Below are 21,049 nucleotides of genomic sequence, written 5' to 3'. Positions count from 1 at the left end.
AAGCCTCGAGACACACTGACTCTCTGACAATAGTGACTGTACGGGACCACGTGCCATTCTTTTCTCTTGTTTTGAGTTACATCTTTGCAATTTATGTAATTTCTATGGCGTGCATTTTTGAAACAAGTTCAAATCCACTCTGGATGTAAAGGAAAAGAATAAATATTTAGATTTCTCAAACTATGACTAAGTAACAGAGTGGGACGCTCAAAGAGTTAACACCCTTCCAAAGGGCTTTATTTACTCCCAGACAATTTATTTGCTGGAAAATTAAGCATGAAGATTCCAACTGTCAAACACCAGGGGGATACGTTTCTGGCGGGGGGTGTGGGGGATGGGGAAGAGCACCTGAGTGGAACTTATTCTTGCAAAAAAAACCCTAACACTCAGATGTATTTTCTAGAGCAAACAGCCCATGTAGTGCTAAACTAGCTAAGGACATATTTGAAGGACAGTGGCTGTTAGAGGCCAACGGAAATTCTGAAATCAGTGAGCTGGAGCAGCTCCACCAGCCAGTCCAACTGGACAGCCACCAAGATCACTTCCAACTGAAGCTTACAGAAGACAAACTGTGACAGTGGAAAGACCTGGAAAATTAGGAGATGCACGCACACACTCAAAATAAACCAATAGTGTTTGCACAAGGAAGCTACTTTTAGGAATTTTTTTAAAGACTTTTTTTTAATGTTTTATTTATTTTTGAGAGAGAGAGAGAGAGAGAGAGAGAGAGAGACAGAGACAGAGTGTGAGCAGGGGAGGGGCAGAGAGAGAGAGAGAGAGACTCAGAATCCGAAGCAGGCTCCATGTTCTGAGCTGTCAGCACAGCACAGAGCCCGACGCGGGGCTCGAACTCACAAACTGTGAGATCATGACCTGAGCTGAAGTTGGATGCTTAACCGACTAAGCCACCCAGGCGCCCCGTTTAAAGATTTTTTTCAAAGTTTATTTATTTAAGAGTGAGAGAGTGAGCCTGCTCGTGTGTGTACATGAGCAGGGGAGGGCAGACAGAGGAAGAGAGAAAACCCCAAGCAGGCTCTGTGCAGTCAGTGCAGAGCCTGAGGTGGGGCTCAATCTCAGGAACCACAAGATCATGACCTGAGCCAAAATCAAGAGTCGGACACTTAACCAACTGAGCCACCCAGGCTCCCTAAAGTAAGCTGTCTAAATGGACAGTTTACTCCAGAATTACTGCTGAGATAAGCGTGAAATTCCAGTTGATCCCTGCGATCAGAGAGAGTTATTTGTATCAAAGGACTCACCAAAGTGAGGAGGACCTGAGGTGACAGTATTATATAGATCCATATAGATACAACAATACAAACCATTCGTACAGCCACCCATGCACATGGCTCTATTTCTGCTAGTATGTTGCATATATATGAGCTCCTTCACCCCTGCCAAGAAACAGGGTTTAGGTTTTGTCATTTCTGCTGTCAGGAGGTATAGAAGTTCACTAACTCGCTCAATACACACGAGTGTCAATGGCAGCTAGGCTTCTGGCTCAGGTCTGGGCATCTTCCCTCTAGATTGTGCAATGTCTACGTGGCTATGTGAGCCAGGCAGGAGGAGGTAGAAGGAAGACGTGGAGGCCATTGGGGACGAATGCATTTGAAAAAGCATGCTTTGTTGGCAGCAAAGAGATCAATTCTATGCCACCTTTCTCTTTCTCTACTTACAGCCTTGACGAAAACTCTATACGATCTAGTTTTGATGCTCGCCTGAAAAGATGTCTTTGTCTGCTTGCCTAGAAAAGGTATGTTTTCATCAGAGACAATTCTAACGCCTGTGCACTGAGCGATCCTGTTCTTGACTCGCACAAGTTACAGGCGATGCCTGCATGATGCCTTATCAGGAGGAAAAGCTCACAATCCACGCAGGAACAGGAATTTAGCTGCATGACAAAACTTCTGGGTTTTGGAAACATCTGGATGTCTGACATTGAGAGACACAGCCTGAGCCTCACTCGCTATTTTGCTTGGTACATGCCCCTGCATGAATCATACCAGAGCTAAAACCAGGGGGCAAGAGAAGACAAAGCAACACAAGCCTGAAGAAAGCCAGAGTCTCTCCACCATCAGTTACAATGGGGGTGGGGCTTTACGGGCTTCAGTTGGGACCTAAAGTTTGGGTCTGAGACCACAGTGAGGGTGGGGGCCAGAGGTGCCCACTGAAAGAGAGGTGATCGGGGAGGAAGTGGATGAATGCCATCTCAGAGGAGCAGAAGTGGGAGGAGAGTGTGGAATTCGGAGCCAAGAATTACAGACAAGAAGCAAAAGCGGTTGGGATGAAAGGTGGGAGGGATGGATGCTGAAGGCCAGCAGGGTACAGACGTGGCTAGAGAAGGCACTGTCTGTTACTCAGTGAAATAATGCACGTGGAACTTCATTCGTTCAGGCTGAGGAACAGAGAGGTTTCAGCACATGTGTTACTCATACGAAAAAATGTTCTTGCTAAAAATTGATATTAGTAATCAGCTTTCCTTCTGGCATTTGCTTTTCAGTGGGAACAGGAAATGAACAAAATATGGCCTGTATAAGATGAGAAAAAGGCTATGAACAGGATTTTCTCTAATTTATAATCAATAACTTAAAGTCAACAATAGTAGCAGCAGCTCACGCTTATGGGAACGTGCCAGGCTTTATAGGCATGATTTCATTCCATTCTTGCAATAACTCCAGGAGGTAGTGCTGGTATCATCCCCATTTGACAGATGAGGAAACTGAGGCTGAGGAAACTGAGAGGTTGAATAACTTACCTACCACCCATAGCCAGAACCCTTTCTGACTAGAAGTTTCTGTACTCTTAGGCAGTAATGTCTCTGACATTGGTCATAGCAACATTTTTCTAGATATGTCTCCTGAGGAAGGGAAACAAAAGCAAAAATAAACCATTGGGACTACATCAAAATAAAAAGGCTTCTTCGCAGTGAAGGAAAGCATCAACAAAACTAAAAGGCAACCTACTGAATGGGAGAAGATATTTGCAAATGACATAACGTGTTAATATCCAAAATATATAAAGAACTTACACAACTCAACACCCCCAAAACAAATAATCCAATTTTAAAAAGGAGGAGAAGACATGAACAGACATGTCTCCTAAGAAGACATCCAGATGGCCAAGAGACATGAAAAGATGCTCAACATTACTCATCATTAGGGAAATGCAAATCGAAACTACAATGAGATATCATCTCACACCCGTTAGCATGGCTAAAATAAAAAAAAAAAAACACAAGAAACAACAAGTGTTGGTGAGGATGTGGAGAAAAAGGCACCCTTGTGCACTGTTGGGAGGAATGTAAGCTGGTGCAGCCACTGTGGAGAACAACATGGAAGTTCCTCATAAAGGTAAAAATAGAAATACCCTATGATTCAGTAATCCTGCTACTGGGTATTTATCCACAAAATGTAAGCAGACTAATTCAAAGCGATACACGTACCCCTAGGTTTTATAGTAGCAACATTCACAGTAGCAAATTACGGAAGTGTCCACTGATAGATGAACAGATAAAGAAGACAAGGGTGCATGTATACAATAGAATTACTCAGCCATAAAAATGAATGAAATCTTGCCATTTGCAATAGCATAGATGGAGCTAGAGAGTATCATGCTAAACGAAATAAGTCGGTCAGAGAAAGACAAGTACCATATGATGTCACTCACATGTGGAATTTAAGAAACAAAATAAATGGGGGGGGGGGAGAGAGACAGAGGCAACCATGAAACAGATTCTTAACTAGAGAGAACACACTGGGGGTTATCAGAAGGGGGGTAGGTGGGCAAACGGGTAAAAGGGGTGATGGGAATTAAAGAGTGCACTTGTTGTGATGACCACCAGGTGATGTATGGAAGTGAGGAAGCACACCATACCCTACACCTGAAACTAATGTAACATTGTGCGGTAACTATATTGGAATTAAAATTAAAAGAAGATTGTGTGCTCTTAAATCACTAGTGTTCACACTCCCTAGATTATGGTTTCAGAGCCCTTTCACGTACAGTACTGCGTTTGGTCTTTTCAGAAACTCTGGGAGCCTGCCTCGTCTCCAACCTCGGCTTTGCAGCTTCCTAGCAGTGCTACCTTAGTTCTCTTAAATGCTCTAAACTGAGGTTTTACCCTCTGGAAAGGGAGGATAATGATGGTGTCCAGCCACCCATGGGGCTGTACTGAGGAATAGATGCACTCATGGCCACAGAGCTGTGCCCCTCTGTTGGTGGGCAGAGAAGGGGTTGGCATGACTACGGACAGATGACAAAGGGAAGCTCAGGGATGTGGAGGGGCTCACTCAAGACCCGCTGCCAGGAAAGTGCAGAGCTGGGAGCTAAACCCACATCGTCTGGTGGGAAATGTATCCTTTCCCCTGAAAATTCTTGTCCCCACATTGTTCATGACACCGCTTCATGGCGGTTAAGTGTGGCTCGCTTTCCCAAGGGATCCTGGCAGCTGCTGTCACAAGCAGCCTCTGGTGCAGGTGCATTAGCTCACTGAGAACATCTGGATGCTCTTCATGGCAGCTTTGAAAGGAAATTTTCCCCATTCTGTTGGCATGACTGCACAGCAGGTTTGGAAAAGTGCAATTCGGAGCGCTTCTGCTGCTGATTCCCCTAAACAAGGACATGTGTTTGGCATGTTGCCTGAAGGCCCGATGGTGTGTGTTGAACTACAGGCTATGTTGTGGTTGAAATGATGAGGATTTAAGTGCTGATACCTGTCCCCAGTGATATATGGGAGGATCTGTTCCTATTCAGTATAATGGTTTGGAGGAGACAGCAGGGAGGGAGGAAGTGGGGGGGGGGAGTTGAGAGAAACAGAGAAGGAAAGTTTGAGAAGGAAAAGAATTCTCAGATAAAGAAAGAGAACACAAACCAAATTTCTTCCAAAGGATTTATAATGAGCTTGTTTATGAGTCATCTGCATCTGAAAGTGAGCCCATTTCCTTCATGTTGGAATCCAGGGGTAAACAAAATGGTAACATAAGCACTGTTTGCCACTTACATCAACCTTTTCACTCCTGGTCTGCCTTCTGAAGCCCCTTCTCCCTGTCCTCGCTTGCACTTGTCCAACCCCACCTCCTGGCACAGGACTCTTCTTTTCCTGTGCTTCATTCTCCATCCAAATGCAACTGATCACAACTCAGGGTGGGGGGGGGAAGCAAACTGAGTGGGATGAATTCACAGTCAGTTGTTAATAACGGATGGCCTTCCCGAGGTACTCATGGTTTAAGAATCATTACACTCTACGTGGTAAAGGGGGGGAAAGTTTTCATCAGGTTCTGCACCAGTGTATCTTCACCAAAGCAAATCATTACATTGATTTCAAAATCCCAACCTCAATACATATTGAATCACCAATATTTATTGACGACCTACAGTGGGACAGACGCTGTGCTGGAGATTAACTGGTGAGGGAGAAAGAATCCATGCTGCCATGACAGTAAAAGGACTGACAGCTTTCACTAGGGGAGTAAGTCAGTCACCCAGGCTGCCCTGTCTTGTTGGTCCACTGCTCTGTGAATGTCAGAGGAAGAAGAGGCGGAGGAAGGGGAAGAGGAGGAGGAAGACTCCAAGGTCAATAAGGCAAGGCTTCTAGCTGTTTGTCAGAGATGCCTCCATTCCAACTGGCTTTATGCTCCATTACCTGTCTGTCCCCAGAGGAATTTGAGTTTACTACCCTGGTCGAGGAAGATATTCTTATAATACATATTAGTACCAAGATTATTTTATAATATTAAAATTTTTTGTTAAAATATCAAATTAAGTGGCCAAACTTAAAAGTACAAAATTGAAAAATGGGCTTCCTGAGACCATAAAGGTAACAAAAAGGTGGCTTTTGGGGGTCCATTTGTTCTATCTTTGCCTGCTAAAATACATATACTATATTTTAGGAGACCTAGATTCTAGCTCTCACTCTGTATTACTTACAAGCTGTGTTACCTCAAAGAAGTTACTTCACCTCTCTGAGCTTGTTTCCTTATTGATAAGAAGAGAGGATTGGATTTGATAATCTTCAAAGTCTCTTCAGTCAAATACTGTTCTAATGCTATGATTCTTCACCGATCTCACAGACTTCAGTGAGATTTTAATAAAGGGACTTGGCATAGTTCACTGGTTACATGACTCAGGAATCCATCTCAAAGAAACACAAAATAAAGGTTGTCAGAAAAAAACAGCAGACTTTCATTTCCTGGGTAAATGCTTCCTCTAGGACCAAAGAATGTCCATGTATTAATTCCAATGACAAAGATGGGAAGTATAGAAGAGTAAAAATCAATGAAAAGCATAGTGGATCATACATAGGATACTTCTACAGGTAAAGATTTATGTGTGGTCAGTGTTTTTTGAAACCAAAAAGGAAACCCCAAGTTCAAAAGAATTTTAAAAGTTATTCTTTGTGTTTCAGATCCCAAGATCCCCAAAGAAAAATATGGCACGTTTCATCAGACTGCATTAACAGCTCCCCAAGAGGACTTTTCCCTTTTTGCAGCTTAAGACTAGGGTTCAGTCTTAGGTGCTGACCACAGAAAGGGGGAATCAGTCTACCACTCCATGCCTTGCTAGAGGGTGGTGAGGCTATGGCCGTGGAGAAAGACTCAGAAGTTTCTTTGAAGTGCATGTCTGTTTCAAGGGAAAAAGGAATGGTAAGCATGCTGGGTGAAGTTTACAGGTGACATGTCCCAAATGGCACAGTGAACTGGTGACGAGACAGTACAGGACACCACAGCTGGTAAACTGGTCATAAATGGACCAGTGCTTGACCCCCAGGTGTTGGCTGGCTCAGTGTCCATCGCCTCTCCATAGAGCCATCAGTGGCCCATGCATGGAGGAAAGAGAGTGAAAGGAATAGTTAGGTTCACCAAATACTAGCTAGAATGTTAGAACCAGAAGAAAAATCTGGAGGCTTCCTAGTCTCATGCTCTCATCACACAGACGAGGAAATGAGACCCAACGAGGAAAAGTGACTTGGCTAAGGTCAAGCAGCTCTCCACTGGCATAACTGACTCTAGAACCCAGCTCTTCAGACTCCCAGTCAAATTTACTTTTCAGCACAGCAGATCTGTAGGTTGAAAATACTCATGAGTGACCAAACATCCCAGAGCTTTCCTGCATGTGGACAGTACAATACTACCCCACTGACGTCAACCTGAGTAATATACCGATGGTATTGATAATTCACTCTTTCCTTCCTCAGCAGACTCCTGGTCTAAGGAAAGTTATTATAATTCACTGCTATGAGACTCAAGGTTTAATTTGTCATATTTACTCCTGTTTTATCCCTAAAATGTCTGGGCTGGGAGTTGAGTCCTGGAGACAGTTGCAAAACTAAACCAATGCAGGTTATACACTGATGGGGGCCATGTGTGACTAGGGATGGCAAAAGTTACTACCAGGGCAGGAAGGGTACTTTCGTCATGGCCATGGGTCCACTGGGCAAGAGGACCGAATTGAGCCCCCCCCCCCCAAGCTGGTTCTGAGACCAATAGGATGTGGTCACTGATATGGAGAACAAAGGCAAAAGAAAAAAATTACATTTCCTTACAACTTGCAGCCCATTGACAACTCCTTGAGACAGGCAGAGTGACCTTCTTCAAGAGTTCAGCTGCCTTGATGTTAAAACTTGAGCTTAACATTAGCCCAGGTTCCAGGATCCTGTAAGTCTCCTTAACATATAAAAATTCCTTTGGAAACATCTTTTATCTCTACCCCCAATCATCCCCCAGGCATGTGGCCCACTGATATATATCAGAAGGGTCTCATGACTAAGGTTTTACCAGACAGTAGTAAATGACCTTTTCCTAACAAAACCTATCCTCTCAAGGTCTGGGAAACCTTGCTTCCAAATTCCTTAGGGACTCAAGCTCTCCCTAACCCTCTCTCAACTTGAAAGTGTACAATCAGTCACTCCTCACAACCCCAGTGCAGTTCTTTCTGCCCATGGGCTTTAACAAAGCCACCCTCTTTGCACCAAAGACACATCAAGAATTCTTTCTTGACTGTTGACTCCCAAACCCCAACATTTTCACATTATTCACCACCTCAGTTTAGGTCTCAATCAATTCCTAAGTGACCTTGGAAAGGTCTATGGAAATCCCAACGGTCCAAGCTACGAGAATGATATTGGCTACAGCTACAATGAAGTTCAGTCCTAACACATTCAAATATTCATCCTCCCTTTCTCCCCATCTTTTCATTGCTGTCCATCCCCACCTCCAAAATATCTCTGCCTTGACAAATAGATTTTCCCTATTTGCAGTAGAAAAAAAAAAGGAGGCCTCTGTCATATGACAAGGTCAACTTTCACTACCTGACTGACCCAGTTTGACCAGTTAGGTCCCATCTGGGTCCTCATTCTGGGCGTGTTGTTGCATGTTCTCAGACAAATCAATCTCTCAAGGTCTCCGTTTCCTCATCTATAAAACAGACTAGATCACTTCAGTTCCCTCACTATAAAATTCCCAAGACTTGGCAACAGTTTTCTGATCTCACAAAGTGCAAAGAAACTTGCCATTGTTTATTGGATGTATAAGACTGTAAACAGAATGAAAGATAAAGTTGCATGTTTTTAAAAAGTTAATTCGTCCTTGCAGTAATGCATCCTGAACAATTTTAGTTTATTCTACCCTCACTATCAATGACATGAGGACACGGGAAACGTCTGAAGTTCTGGTCGAAAACCTGAAAGCAACAAAATCTGGCACAGAGTGAGATCGATCAGCAGATGTAGGTCCTTCGACACAGACAAAACCTGAATGAGATTAAAACCAAGATGGGCCAGTTCTGCAACACAGAGCACAGCAGGGGACCGTCATGGGTGTCAGAGGTTTCTATTGTTGGACCTCTACTCATCTATCTATCTATTCATCTTTCCATTCATTCTTTTATTTTTCTGACAACTTAAAGTAGCTTATCAAAGTGATGAAGCAACCTCCCAAAATGTTCAAACACGTCTTTGCTATGAAGACATGTTACTAGGGGTTACAAGTAGCAGCAAAAAACATTGCAACACTAGGTGTGGAGACTCACAAGTCAGTCCACGTTTGGAACTCCAGCCACAATAGAGTCAATAATCGAGATGAGGGGAATGTCCATAAAGAACCAGGTGCAAGAGGAAAATACTATCAAAAGTAGTCACGTGTGCATGGATATATACCGATTTCGCTTTCCAGAGACCGAGAGAGAGAGAGAAAAAAGAAAGGGCCTTAAGTTTTCCTCTCACTGCATTCACTATGCCTCTCATTAGAAATGCCAGTTCAATGTTTAATATTTGTCTTGTGCACAAACTTGTACATCATTCTGTGGATTTGAGAAATTTAAAAATATATAGGCTAGAAAACAGCTAGATTCACATTTCGGCACAAATGTAAAGTTCAAAGAATTGAGTGGTCTGGGGTTGTGCATTTCATACACACAGAGGATGGTCAATCTTGTCCCAGGCCAGGGTCATCGAGCCAAGTTTCCCCCTGCATTGATGTTAGACACGTGAGCAAATGGGAAAATCCACACAGAGGTTATTTGTTCCACAAGAAGCAGCAGATGTGATACAACTTTAAAATTCTAATGATTTTACCACAACCCTGGACTTCTGGCCAGAAGAGGCAGCCTTAGAAATGCTTTTGCCTCCCTGCTTCTGCAAAGAGCCTAAAATCAGCCGTCCTGCCTCCAGTGCCAGCACACGCGCATGCACACACACACACACACACACACACACACACACGCCATTGGAGACTGCATTTCTAGTGAGCCATTCCAATTCTGCAGCTCACTGATGGGAAGGACTCTTTCCTCATCCGTTCCTTTCTCTCAGTTATAGTGGTGTCTGCACAAGCTACTTGCACCAAGTTCAGGCTATCATGTGCTTATTAAATAAATGCCATGTGTCTAGCTTGAGAGCTTAGCAAATACCAGCCTTACCTGTGCATTACAATCACCTGGGAAGCTTTAAAAAAAAATGAGCATATGCCAGCACCCAATGTCTGAGAGATTCTGATTTAATTGGTCTGGAGTGGGACTCTGGCAACGGTACTTTTAAAAATTTTTTTTAAACATTCATTAATTTTTTTTTGAGAGATAGAGAATGAGCGGGGAAGGGGCAGAGAGAGAGGGAGACACAGAATCGGAAGCAGGCTCCAGGCTCTGAATTGTCAGCACAGAGCCTGACACGGGGCTTGAACCCACGAACCGTGAGATCGTGACCTGAGCTGAAGTTGGACACTTAACCGACTGAGCCACCCAGGTGCCCCAAGGCAGCAATGTTTTTAAGAGCTCCCTTGGTGTTCATAATGTGCAGCCAGGGCTGAGAGCACCCCCACCTTCAAACTAGGTACTGGAAATCCAGAAATGAACGTGGGGGGCAAGGTCTCTCCCCCTGACAGAGTGTGGGTCTTTGGCGTATGTGTGACTGGCACTAACACTCCATCTTGGGTAAAGCAATCACCAGTTTGGGCTTTGCCGACATTGTATGCAACAAAAATCATTGTGGTGAGAAATACGCTCTATCCACTAGCCAAATAAATGGCCCCGCATGGTCATTTAAAAATTTCTCTGATACGTTTCACTGAGTGTTTCTTACAGATTCGGTTTCCTCTTGTTTCCTCTCGCAGCAGAGGCCATCAGTGCAGGAAAACTGGCAGCTGCTCTCTCCTATGCAAAGCTCTCCCAGCACCTAGAGCCAGTACAGCAACCGGCACAAGGACACGGGCCATCAATCTTGGCTCAGCCGGGGTAACCCACAGAGCCGATCACAAACACAACGTAAATGTTGTCACAGGAGACGTGCCTGGTGAGGCGATTATGACTAAAGTGTTTATAAAACATTACTTCCAGTACTATTCTTAATCACATAGGAGAGATTAAAAATAGCCCCCATTATGTCTTTGTCCCCTACCCCCTTGAGCAGGAGTCAGTGATAGTTTCCACCAGCTAGGTGTCTGCTTAGTCGTGGCCGGTGTAGGAAAAATCCCAGGTGTGCTATATCTGAGGGGTGCTGGTGTGCTTCTGGGACCTCCAGAGAGGAGAGAGGATGGGTGTTTCCTGTCCCTTTTCCCCTCCGTCCTAACCACCAACTGACATCACTGCCTCCGACTTTCTCTATATGAACGGATGCTTGCCTCAGTGGCCCTGTTTGCCCTTAAGTTTTCTGCTGACTGGAATCCTACCCACCCCCCAAGCCCAGTCTTTTTGCTCTCAGCCTGTGCCACAGAGCCATTGGCTAGTGAAAGGAATCCCCAGACTGGGGCCCAGAGTAGCAGCTTTGGGGACAAATGTTCTCAAGGCAGTCTTCCTATACTCCCCACCTCACGTTGTCCAGTCCAGACACAACTCGTACAAAGAGATCCTCTCGCAACTGGGAAAGAGATTTTTGTCTCCATCTCCGTCATCGAGGCTCATCTCTAGGGTTCATGTGGTCCAGGCCTCAGTACAACCGATGGCGCTCAATCGGAAGTGCAACTATTAAAAAGTTATCCATCGGGGCACTCAGGTGGCTCAGCCAGTTAAGCGTCCGACTTTGGCCCAGGTCATGATCTCGCCATACAGAGTTGGAGCCCCAAGTCAGGCTCTGTGCTGACAGCTCAGAGCCTGGAGCTTGTTTCAGATTCTGTGTCTCCTCTCTCTCTCCCTCCCCTGCTTGCACTCTGTTTCTCTTTTTCTCTCAAAAATAAACAAACTTGCAAAAAAAAATTTTTTTAAGTTATCAATCAAGTGAACTGTTAAATAGAAGACATTCTAAACTCCTGACTTGACAAATACATACTCTCAGAATGAAAATGTTTATTCTTTCCTCTGTTGCTATCGAACCGAACTCCATTTGTAGTATTTTCTACATTTACCACGATTTCAACCTGTACTCATTCTCAGTGGTATAAAAAATTAAAATGTAATTGATTCAAAGTATACAAATCTTGGAAATATTTTTTATCAAAAATTTAAGTCACATGTTCAAAAAATAAATTTGTTCATGCTTTTGAACATGTTCAAAATTATCTATTCAGAGTATGAGGCAAAATATAAATTATAACTAATGGATAGAAAAATGAGAAACTAAAAGTTTTAAAATAATGCTGAAATTATAAAATTTGCACTTTTGAAACTTCTTTAAATCCTAATAAATATTTTATTTTTATTATTTTAAGTTTATTTATTTATTTTGAGAGAGAGAGAGAGAGCAAGTTGTGGAGGGTCAGAGAGAGAGGGGGATATAGGACCCAAAGTAGGCTCTGTGTTGACGGCAGATAGCCTGATGCGGGGTTCGAACTCACAAACCGTGAGCTCATGACCTGAGTCAAAGTCAGATGCTTAATGGACTAAACCACGCAGGTGCCCCAAATCTTAATAAATATTTTAACAAAGTTCCACATATTCAAATTTCTGGGATTCAGTATCAGTCCAGTTGGTGAGGCAAAGGATCAGCATCACACAGCCTAGAAATTTAACAGAAATAGTAATTTTTTTTTACTGTTTCTAATCATTCTTCAGCTGCCATGTGCAATCGTTACAAATACTACAGTAATTTCTGTCTATCTCTGGTACAACACAAAGAAAATAAACATTTCACACTACCAGCAAAGGATCAATAAGAATTTATTGTGTTCAGGCTGTCTGAGAGGAAGAATTTGACGAGTTAACTTTTCTTTTCTTTCACTAAGTGCTTCTGCATTCACATTCTCTCGGCACCCTAAATACAGCAGTGTGTGTCTCCGAAATCCTCAGGGGCACATGTTACAAATCTACACGGCACTCCCCACACTCAAATGTAATGGCATTTTGCAACGTTTGATTCCAGAACACAGTGTGAGTCACAGAGTATGTTTTGGTTATAGATCTGGTTGCACCAGTGCCGAACATGAGATCTCAACTGACAGAGGCGCGGCTGCCCACGTGCTCCTGAATAAATTCATTTGCGTGTTTGTGTGCGTGTTCCTTTCACGTGTGGAGCCCAGATCAGAGACCCCTTTGGCCCCAGTCTCCTACCACTTACCAAAGGGGTTGAGCTAGAAGCAGCTCTCAACCAGAGCTGGAGAAAGATTGCATAATTTTAAAATATTTGATATTGGAAATCTGCTTCCAACCACGATGAACTAATTGAACGAGGCTTATACTCCTACCATAACTTGTAAACTTAACAAAATATACCAAATGACTGTTTTTTTTTAGAGATATTGGACAACAGGCAGAACAGGCCTGTGATTTATGAGGAAAAGGAAACAAATGAGGTGAGTCTTATGATTGCCCTGGCTTTCTGTATAGAGTCACCTTCTGGAAAGCAGTGTAGGGAGGGGGCTGCCAAGCAAGTACAATAGAATCACTGAGTTGCAGAAACAGACACTGAAGTTCAGGGAAGCAAGGGCAGCTGGAATCTGTGTAGCAGAGAAAGAGCTCCAAATACTTGCACAGGGTTCCTCCTGGGTCTATTGCTAAACCATGAGTGCACGGGGTGAAATTTCTCTAAGACAGGCAAAGAACTATTGGGAACTGTAAACTAAACAATTCTCAGAGCTCACAGGACTGGGAGATGTTGAAGTTCTGATCAGCCAAAGTGAAGCGTACTCAGGGCACTGAGTAGACAGGTCATGCCTTGACAGTAAGGTAAACCAGCCCTAGATTAAATTTATTCCCAACCAGCCCTAACAGAGCTTTTAAGTAAGCCTTCAAAAGATAAAGCTGATAAACAAGTATTAGTACCTACCCAAACAAAGTCTAGTACCCTTTAGAGAGGAAAAAAAAAGAAAAAAACACAATTCAGCATTCAAAATACCCAGCACTCAGTAAAAACCTACTAGGCATGAAAAGCAGCAGCAAAACATGACCCATAGCTTATGGGAAAATCAGTCAATAGAAATGGACCCCCAAATGACAGAAATAATGGAATTAACAGACAAGGACATTAAAATAGCTATTGCAAATATGTTCAAGCATATAAAGGGAAACCTAAAGAGAAGAGAAATTGAAAATACAAAAAAAGTCAACAGACATTCTTTAGGTGAAAATATTCAATGTGTGGGAAGAAAAACTAATTGGTTGGGATTAATAGCACATTGAACACTGCAGAAGGAAAGATCAGTGAACTTGAAGATAAAGCAATCGAAACTATCTAAACTGAAGTATAAAGACAAAAATGATCGAAACAATAAATAAAGTCTCAGTAATTTGTGGAAAATGTCAACAACTCTAATAGGCTTGTAATTGTATTCCCAGAAGGATGGGGGGACATAACAATATTTGAAGACTACAAGATTGAAAAGATCAGCCACAGACTGGGAGAAACTATATACAAAAAAAACATCTGATAAAGGACTGTTATCCAAAATATAGAAAGAACTCTTAAAATACAACAATAAGAAAACAAACAATCTGATTCAAAATTTGGGCCAAAGAAAGCATTACTCTGATACCAAAACCAGATAAAGACACTGTAAAAAAGAGAAATACAGGCCAATATCTCTGATGAACATACACAGAAAAACCCTCACCAAAATACTAACAAATTGAACCCAATAATATATTTTTAAAAAATCATTCACCACAACTAAGTGGGATTTATTCCTGGGATGCGAGTGTGGTTCACTTTCACAAGTCAGTCAATGTGATACATCATATCAACAAGAGAAAGGATAAAAACCATACAATCATTTCCATAGATGCAGACAAAGCATTTGACAAAGTACAACATCCATTCATGATTAAACACTCTTAACAAAGTTGGTTTAAAGGAAACATACCTCAACACAAGAAAGACCATATATGAAATACCCACAGCTAACATCATACACAATGGTGAAAAACTGAGAGTTTTTCCCCCTGAGATCAGGAACAAGACAAGGATGTCCACTCTCACCACTTTAATTCAACACAGTGGCGGAAGTCCTAGCCACAGCATTCAGACAAGAAAAATACATAAAAGGCATCCAAATTGGTAAGGAAGAAGTAAAACTTCCACTATTTGCATATGACATGATACTATATATGGAAAACCCTAAAGGCTTCGCTAAAAAACTGCTAGAACTTATAAATGAATTCAGTAAGGTCATCGGATACAAAATCAACCTACATAAATCAATTGCATCTCTATACACTAATAATGAAGTACCAGAAAGAGAAATTAAGGAAAAGAATCCCATCTACAATTGTACTCCAAAATAATAAAATACCTAGGAATAAACTTAACTAAGAAGGTGAAAGAAATTGTTGAAAGAAATTGAAGACGACATAAACAAATGGAAGGATTTTCCATGCTTGTGGATTGAGAGAAAAAATATTGTTAAAAAGTCTGTACTACTCAAAGCACTCTATAGAATTAATGCAATCCCTATTAAAATACCAACAGTATTTTTCACAGAACTAGAACAAATAATCCTAAAGTTTGTACAGACCCACCAAAACCCCAAATAGCTAAAACAATTTTGAAAAAGAAAAACAAAACTGGAGGCATAACAATCCCAGATTTCAAGATCTACTACAAAGCTGTAGTAATCAAAACAGTATGGTACTGACAGAAAAATAGACACATAGCTCAATGGAACAGAATAAACAGCCCAGAAATAAAACCACAACTATATGGTCAAATAATCTTTGACAAACTAGGCAAGAATATACAATGGGGAAAAACAGTCTCTTCAACAAATGTTTCTGGGAAGATTGGACAGCCACATACAAAGGAATGAAACTGAATCACTTTCTCATACCATACACAGAAATAAACTCAAAATGGATTAATGACCTGAATGTGAGACCTGAAAACTACAAAAATCCTGGAAGAGACCATGGGCAGTAAGGTCTCTGACATCGGCCATTGCAATAGTTTCCTAGATATGTCTCCTGAAGCAAGGGAAACAAAAGCAAAAATAAACTATCAGGGTTATATCAAAATAAAAAGCTTCTGCACAGCAAAGGAAACAATCAACAAAACTAAAAGACAACCTACTGAATGGGAGAAGATATTTGCTGATGACATACCTGAAAAGGGGTTAATATCTAAAGAACTTATACTACTCAATATCCCCCCCCCCAAAAAACCCAAAGTATCCAATTAAAAAATGAGAAGACATGAACAGACCTTGCTCCAAAAAAGACATCCAGACAGCCATAGACATATGAAAATATCCTCAAGATCATTAATCATCAGGGAAATGCAAATCAAAACCACAATGTGATATCACCTCACACCTGTCAGAATGACTAAAGTAAAAAACTCAAGAAATACCAAGTGTTAGTGAGGATGTGGAGAAAAAGGAAACCTCATGCACTGTTGGTGGGAATGCCAACTGGTGCAGCCACTGTGGAAAACAGTAAAATTAACTCAAAAAATTAAAAAGAGCAATAGCATATGATCCAGTAATTCCATTACTGGGTACTTACCCACAAAAAAAATACAAAAACACTAATTCAAAAGGCTAGATTCACTCCCATGTTTACTGCAGCATTTATGGAAGCAGTCCAAGTGTCCATCACGAGATGAATAGATAAAGAAGATGTGTGTGTGTGTGTGTGTGTGTGTGTGTGTGTGTGTGGAGATGTATATACATACATGCACACACACTTACACAATGGAATATTACTCAGCCATAAAAAGAATGAAATATTATCATTTGCAACAACGTGGATGGACCTAGAGGGCATAATGTTAAGTGAAGTAAGTCAGAGAAAGATAAACACCATATGATTTCACTCACATGTGGAATTTAAGAAACAAAACAAAGAAAAAAAGGACAAACAAAAACAGACTTTTTTTTTAGTATTAATTTATTCTTGAGAGAGGGAGACAGAGCACAAGTGGGGGAAGGAGCAGAGAGTGGGAGACACAGAATCCAAAGCAGGTTCCAGGCTCTGAGCTGTCAGCACAGAGCCCGACGCGGGGGTCAAACTCACAAACCCTGAGATCATGACCTGAGCTGAAGTCGGATGCTCAACTGACTGAGCTACCCAGGCTCCCTGAAACACAGACTCTTAAATATTGAGAACGAACTTATGGATCCCAGAGGGGAGGAGGGGATGGGTGAAATAGGTGAAGGGGATTAAGAGTACACTTACTGCGATGAGCACTGAGTAATGTATAGAATTGTTAAATCACTGGGGCTCCTGAGTGGCTCAGTCACAGTGAAGGTGTCCAACTCTTGGTTTCGGCTCAGGTCATGATGTCACAGTTCATGAGTTTGAGTCCCACGTCAGGCTCTGCACTGACAGTGTGGAGCCTGCTTGGGATTCTCTCTCTCCCTCTCTTTCTGTCCCTCCCCTGCTTGTGCTCTCTCTCTCTCTCTCTCTCTCTCTCTCTCTCTCTGTGTCTCTCTCTCCCTCTCAAAATAAATAAATAGACATTTAAAAAAAAAGGAATTGTTGAACCATTATATTGTACACCTGAAACTAATATAACACTGTATGTTAATTATACTGGAATTAAAAAAAAAAATGGGCCAAAACCTTAACAGACACCTCACCAAAAAAAAGATATACAGATGGCAAAGCATAGGAAAAGATGCTTTACATTGTATGTCATTAGGAAACTGCAAACTAAAATAACACTGTGTTACCACTATATACCTATTAGAATGACTAAAATCCAGAAAAGTTATAAAATCAAATGCTGGTGAGGATGTGAGGCAATAGGAACCGTCATTCATTCCTGGTGGGAATGCAGAATGGGACTGTCACTCCGAAAGACAGTTTGGCAGTCTATTCCAAAACAAATCATAGACTTTTCATATCATACTCCTATGATAGGAAAATTTATGTCCACACAAAAACTTATCACAGATGTTTATGGAAGCTGTAGTCATAACTTCCAATAACTGGAAACAAACATGTTGTTCTCCAAAAGGCAAATGGACAAACTGTGGTACATCTGTACAATCAAATATTATTCAGCAATAAAAAAATGAGCTATCAAGTTACTAAAAGACATGGAGAAACTTTAAATGCGTATTTCACTGTGAAAGAAACCAGGTGATATAATGTATGATTTCAAGTATATGACATTCTGGGAGTAGCAAAATTATAGTGATAGTAAAAAGATCAGTAGTTGCTGAGGTTTTGGGGGGAAGGGGGAGGTGGGTGAACAGGTGGAGCACAGGGGAATTTTAGGGTAGTGAAACTATTCTGCATGCTTCTGTAATGGAAAATACAGAACATTATATATTTGTCAAAACATACAGCATTGTACAACTCAGAGTGAACCCTAAGTTACATTATAGACTTTGGTTAATTATAATGTATCAATATTGATAATTAATTATAATAAATGCACCACCCTAATGCAAAATGTTAATGAACTGTGAGTTAAGGGAGAGAGGGGATATATGGGAACTCTGCATTGTCTGCTCAGTTTTCTTTTCTTTTCTTTTTTATGTTTATTTATTTTTGAGAGAGAGGAAGAGACAGAGCATGAGCAGGGGAGGGGCAGAGAGAGAGGGAGACACGGAATCCGAAGTAGGCTCCAGGCTCTGAGCTGTCAGCACAGAGCTCGACACGGGACTCGAACTCATGAACCGCGAGATCATGACCTGAGCTGAAGTTGGACACTCAGCCGACTGAGCCACCCAGGCGCCCCTGTTTGCTCAGTTTTCTGTAAACATAAAACTCCTCTAAAAAAACAGTCTATTAATTAAAATTTTAAAAAATAACATTGGCTTGGGTCAGCAAGGGTTGTTTAGGGCTGCATAGCTGTTTGGCGTCATGGTCTAGGCTACAATTCTGATGCCTTCAGTCCAATTTCAGGTCAAATCCACTCATTTCTCAGGATACAGGAGAGGTAGAGTGGGGAGGGGAGAGGAATCTTCCTTTACACCAAAGCTGTCTCCCAGGTTACAAATGGAGGCTATACCAAGCTGGTATAGGGTGACCATACATGCCATTTTGTCTGGAATGGGCTTGGCTTGTATTTATGGTCCATATAAGTATTAATGGTGCTATCTTTCAATCTTGAGCTTGATCATTTTTCTACTATTCATTATAAGCCACCCTATTTAAGGCAGACATTTGTGAGGAGCATCTCTTAAATACTGAATACTGTGCTAAGACCATTATGGGCATTGTCTTTAATAGTAACCTTATAAAATAGATCCTATCATTATTCCCATCTCACAGATGGAAAACTGAGGCCCTGAAAAATATTTAAAGATGTGATGGCCCAAAAATGTTCAAATTTGATGAAAACCATAAGCCTCTAAGCCCACTGATCCAAGAAGCTCAATGAATCACAATAGCATCAATACACACACATACACACACCACCACTAAGGCATGTAATAGTCAAATTGCTGAAAATAAACAAGAGAAAATCTTTTATGCAGTTAGAGAGAAAGATAAATTTTATAAAGAGAAACAAAGAGTTGTTACAGAAATTATCAGAAGATACACACATGAAATAATGGAAGACCATTTTTAAAGGGCTGGACAACAAAGGAACCTTATAACCTACACTTTATGTTTAGTGGAGATATCCTAGTTTTCTGCATGTTTCCATCTATCCGAAATTCTAGAAAAGGCCATGCTAATCTCTTGTGACAGAAAGTCGATCAATGGTTGCCTCATATTAGGAATGGTGGATGGAAACTGCAACTGAGGCAGGAGGGAATTTGGGAGATGATGGAAATGTTCTTTATCTTGATCATGATAAAGATTGGATAAAGATTGGTTGGATAGCTGTGTATTTGTCAAAAAATTACTGAACTATACACTAAAAAGAGATATATTTCATTAAATTTAATTAATTTATACCTCAATTAAGTTGACTTTAAAAACAAAGTATGCGGTACTATCTACATTTCAGTGTCCCTTGGCAAACCCTTGGTTGCTCTACCCGGATTCAAGCTCATCTGTAAATCCTGCAGCTGAATGAAAACTTGTGAATGACTGGAGCTTAGTCTGTGAAAACTGCATGGCAGTCATCCACTTGTCTACCAACAAGCTGCTAAGTTCTCTGATAAATGGCCCTTCAACACTCCACCCTAGATCCACACAGCATCCAGAACTATCCCAGATGAGGTCAGAGTTGTCTGATTTCCGAAGCCTGGTTAGATTTCAACAGCCTCTGTCCCACCCACTGACAGTAAGCTGGAATCCCAACAAGAGTAAATGCAGTGTCTACACTGTCTTTTCATCACAAATTATAAAGCTGTCTAAATTACATATAACAATTCATTCCACAGGCAATTCAGAAACACCATTTTTTTCTCTTTAACACATTCCCCAGATTCTGAGGAAGAGATTCTCAGACTTGAGGGGGCATAAGAATCTCGACCTGTAGAGTGGAGCTGAAGTAGAGCCTGTTACCTGTATTTTAAACAAGCACCCGGTTCAGGCAGGCTGAGGACCATATTTTGAGAAATATTGGTCAGAACATTCTATGTAGAGAGGAGGAAATATGTAGAGGACTCCCAAAATAGAACTGGGCTAAAGGCTCACAGAAGAGTCATTTGGAAGCAGAAGCCCAGGAAACTTTTCAAAGCCCCTGAAGGTAGGAATGGGGGAAAGGGTTTGGAGGCTTATCAGAAAGAGGACTGAAAACACTAGAAGGAAAGGTTCACACATGCATACCCTAAGTTGGTGACCGATCCTGCCTTCCAACCTGGCAAGTATAAGACTGGTGGGTTCTTACTGGTTGTAATGTGATATCCTACATCCTTATTGATCTTGTAATATTTAGTTAGCCCCCTGACCCTAGAAGCAGACTCTGAGATGGAGATTAGCGTGTAGGAAATTTTATTAGAGTACTCTTGGGATCAACAGTCCCAGAAAGAAGAAGACAGAAGCAGGGGAAGACGGGAAAGCTGGGCTGTGATGCAACGAACTTGCCAGTCCCTCAGGGAGCTCTGAATAGGAATAAGCACTCCAGCACTGTCTCAAACTGGGGCACCTCGCCCTCGGCCAGTTCACTGCAGGTGTCCCCACAAAAAGTATGAGACCTTAGACGGGGGCACTCTTTTCAGATGAGTCTTCCTGGAGAAGCCAGCTCACCGAGGACCATGTCAGCATCACTGTCAGCAGCTGGAGGAATAAGTCTATGAGGCACAAGGGGGATCTGGACGGTGCATCGTTAAAACCACCACACCTCCCCACT

At 41.7% G+C, this 21,049-nt stretch overlaps 1 protein-coding gene across 3 annotated transcripts in view; it reads right to left on the bottom strand.

Annotated features, from left to right (window-relative positions):
• The window catches only part of MAMDC2 (MAM domain containing 2), a 350,523-nt gene that overhangs the window by 172,676 nt on the left and 156,798 nt on the right, over positions 1–21,049 (bottom strand). The gene's annotated exons all lie outside the window — the stretch shown is intronic.

Source organism: Felis catus, chromosome D4 (assembly GCF_018350175.1).
Source record: "Felis catus isolate Fca126 chromosome D4, F.catus_Fca126_mat1.0, whole genome shotgun sequence".
In the NCBI taxonomy this organism is placed as follows: domain Eukaryota; kingdom Metazoa; phylum Chordata; class Mammalia; order Carnivora; family Felidae; genus Felis; species Felis catus.
The sequence above is the reverse complement of the archived record's forward strand: the minus strand, read 5'-3'. Positions and strand labels throughout refer to the sequence as shown.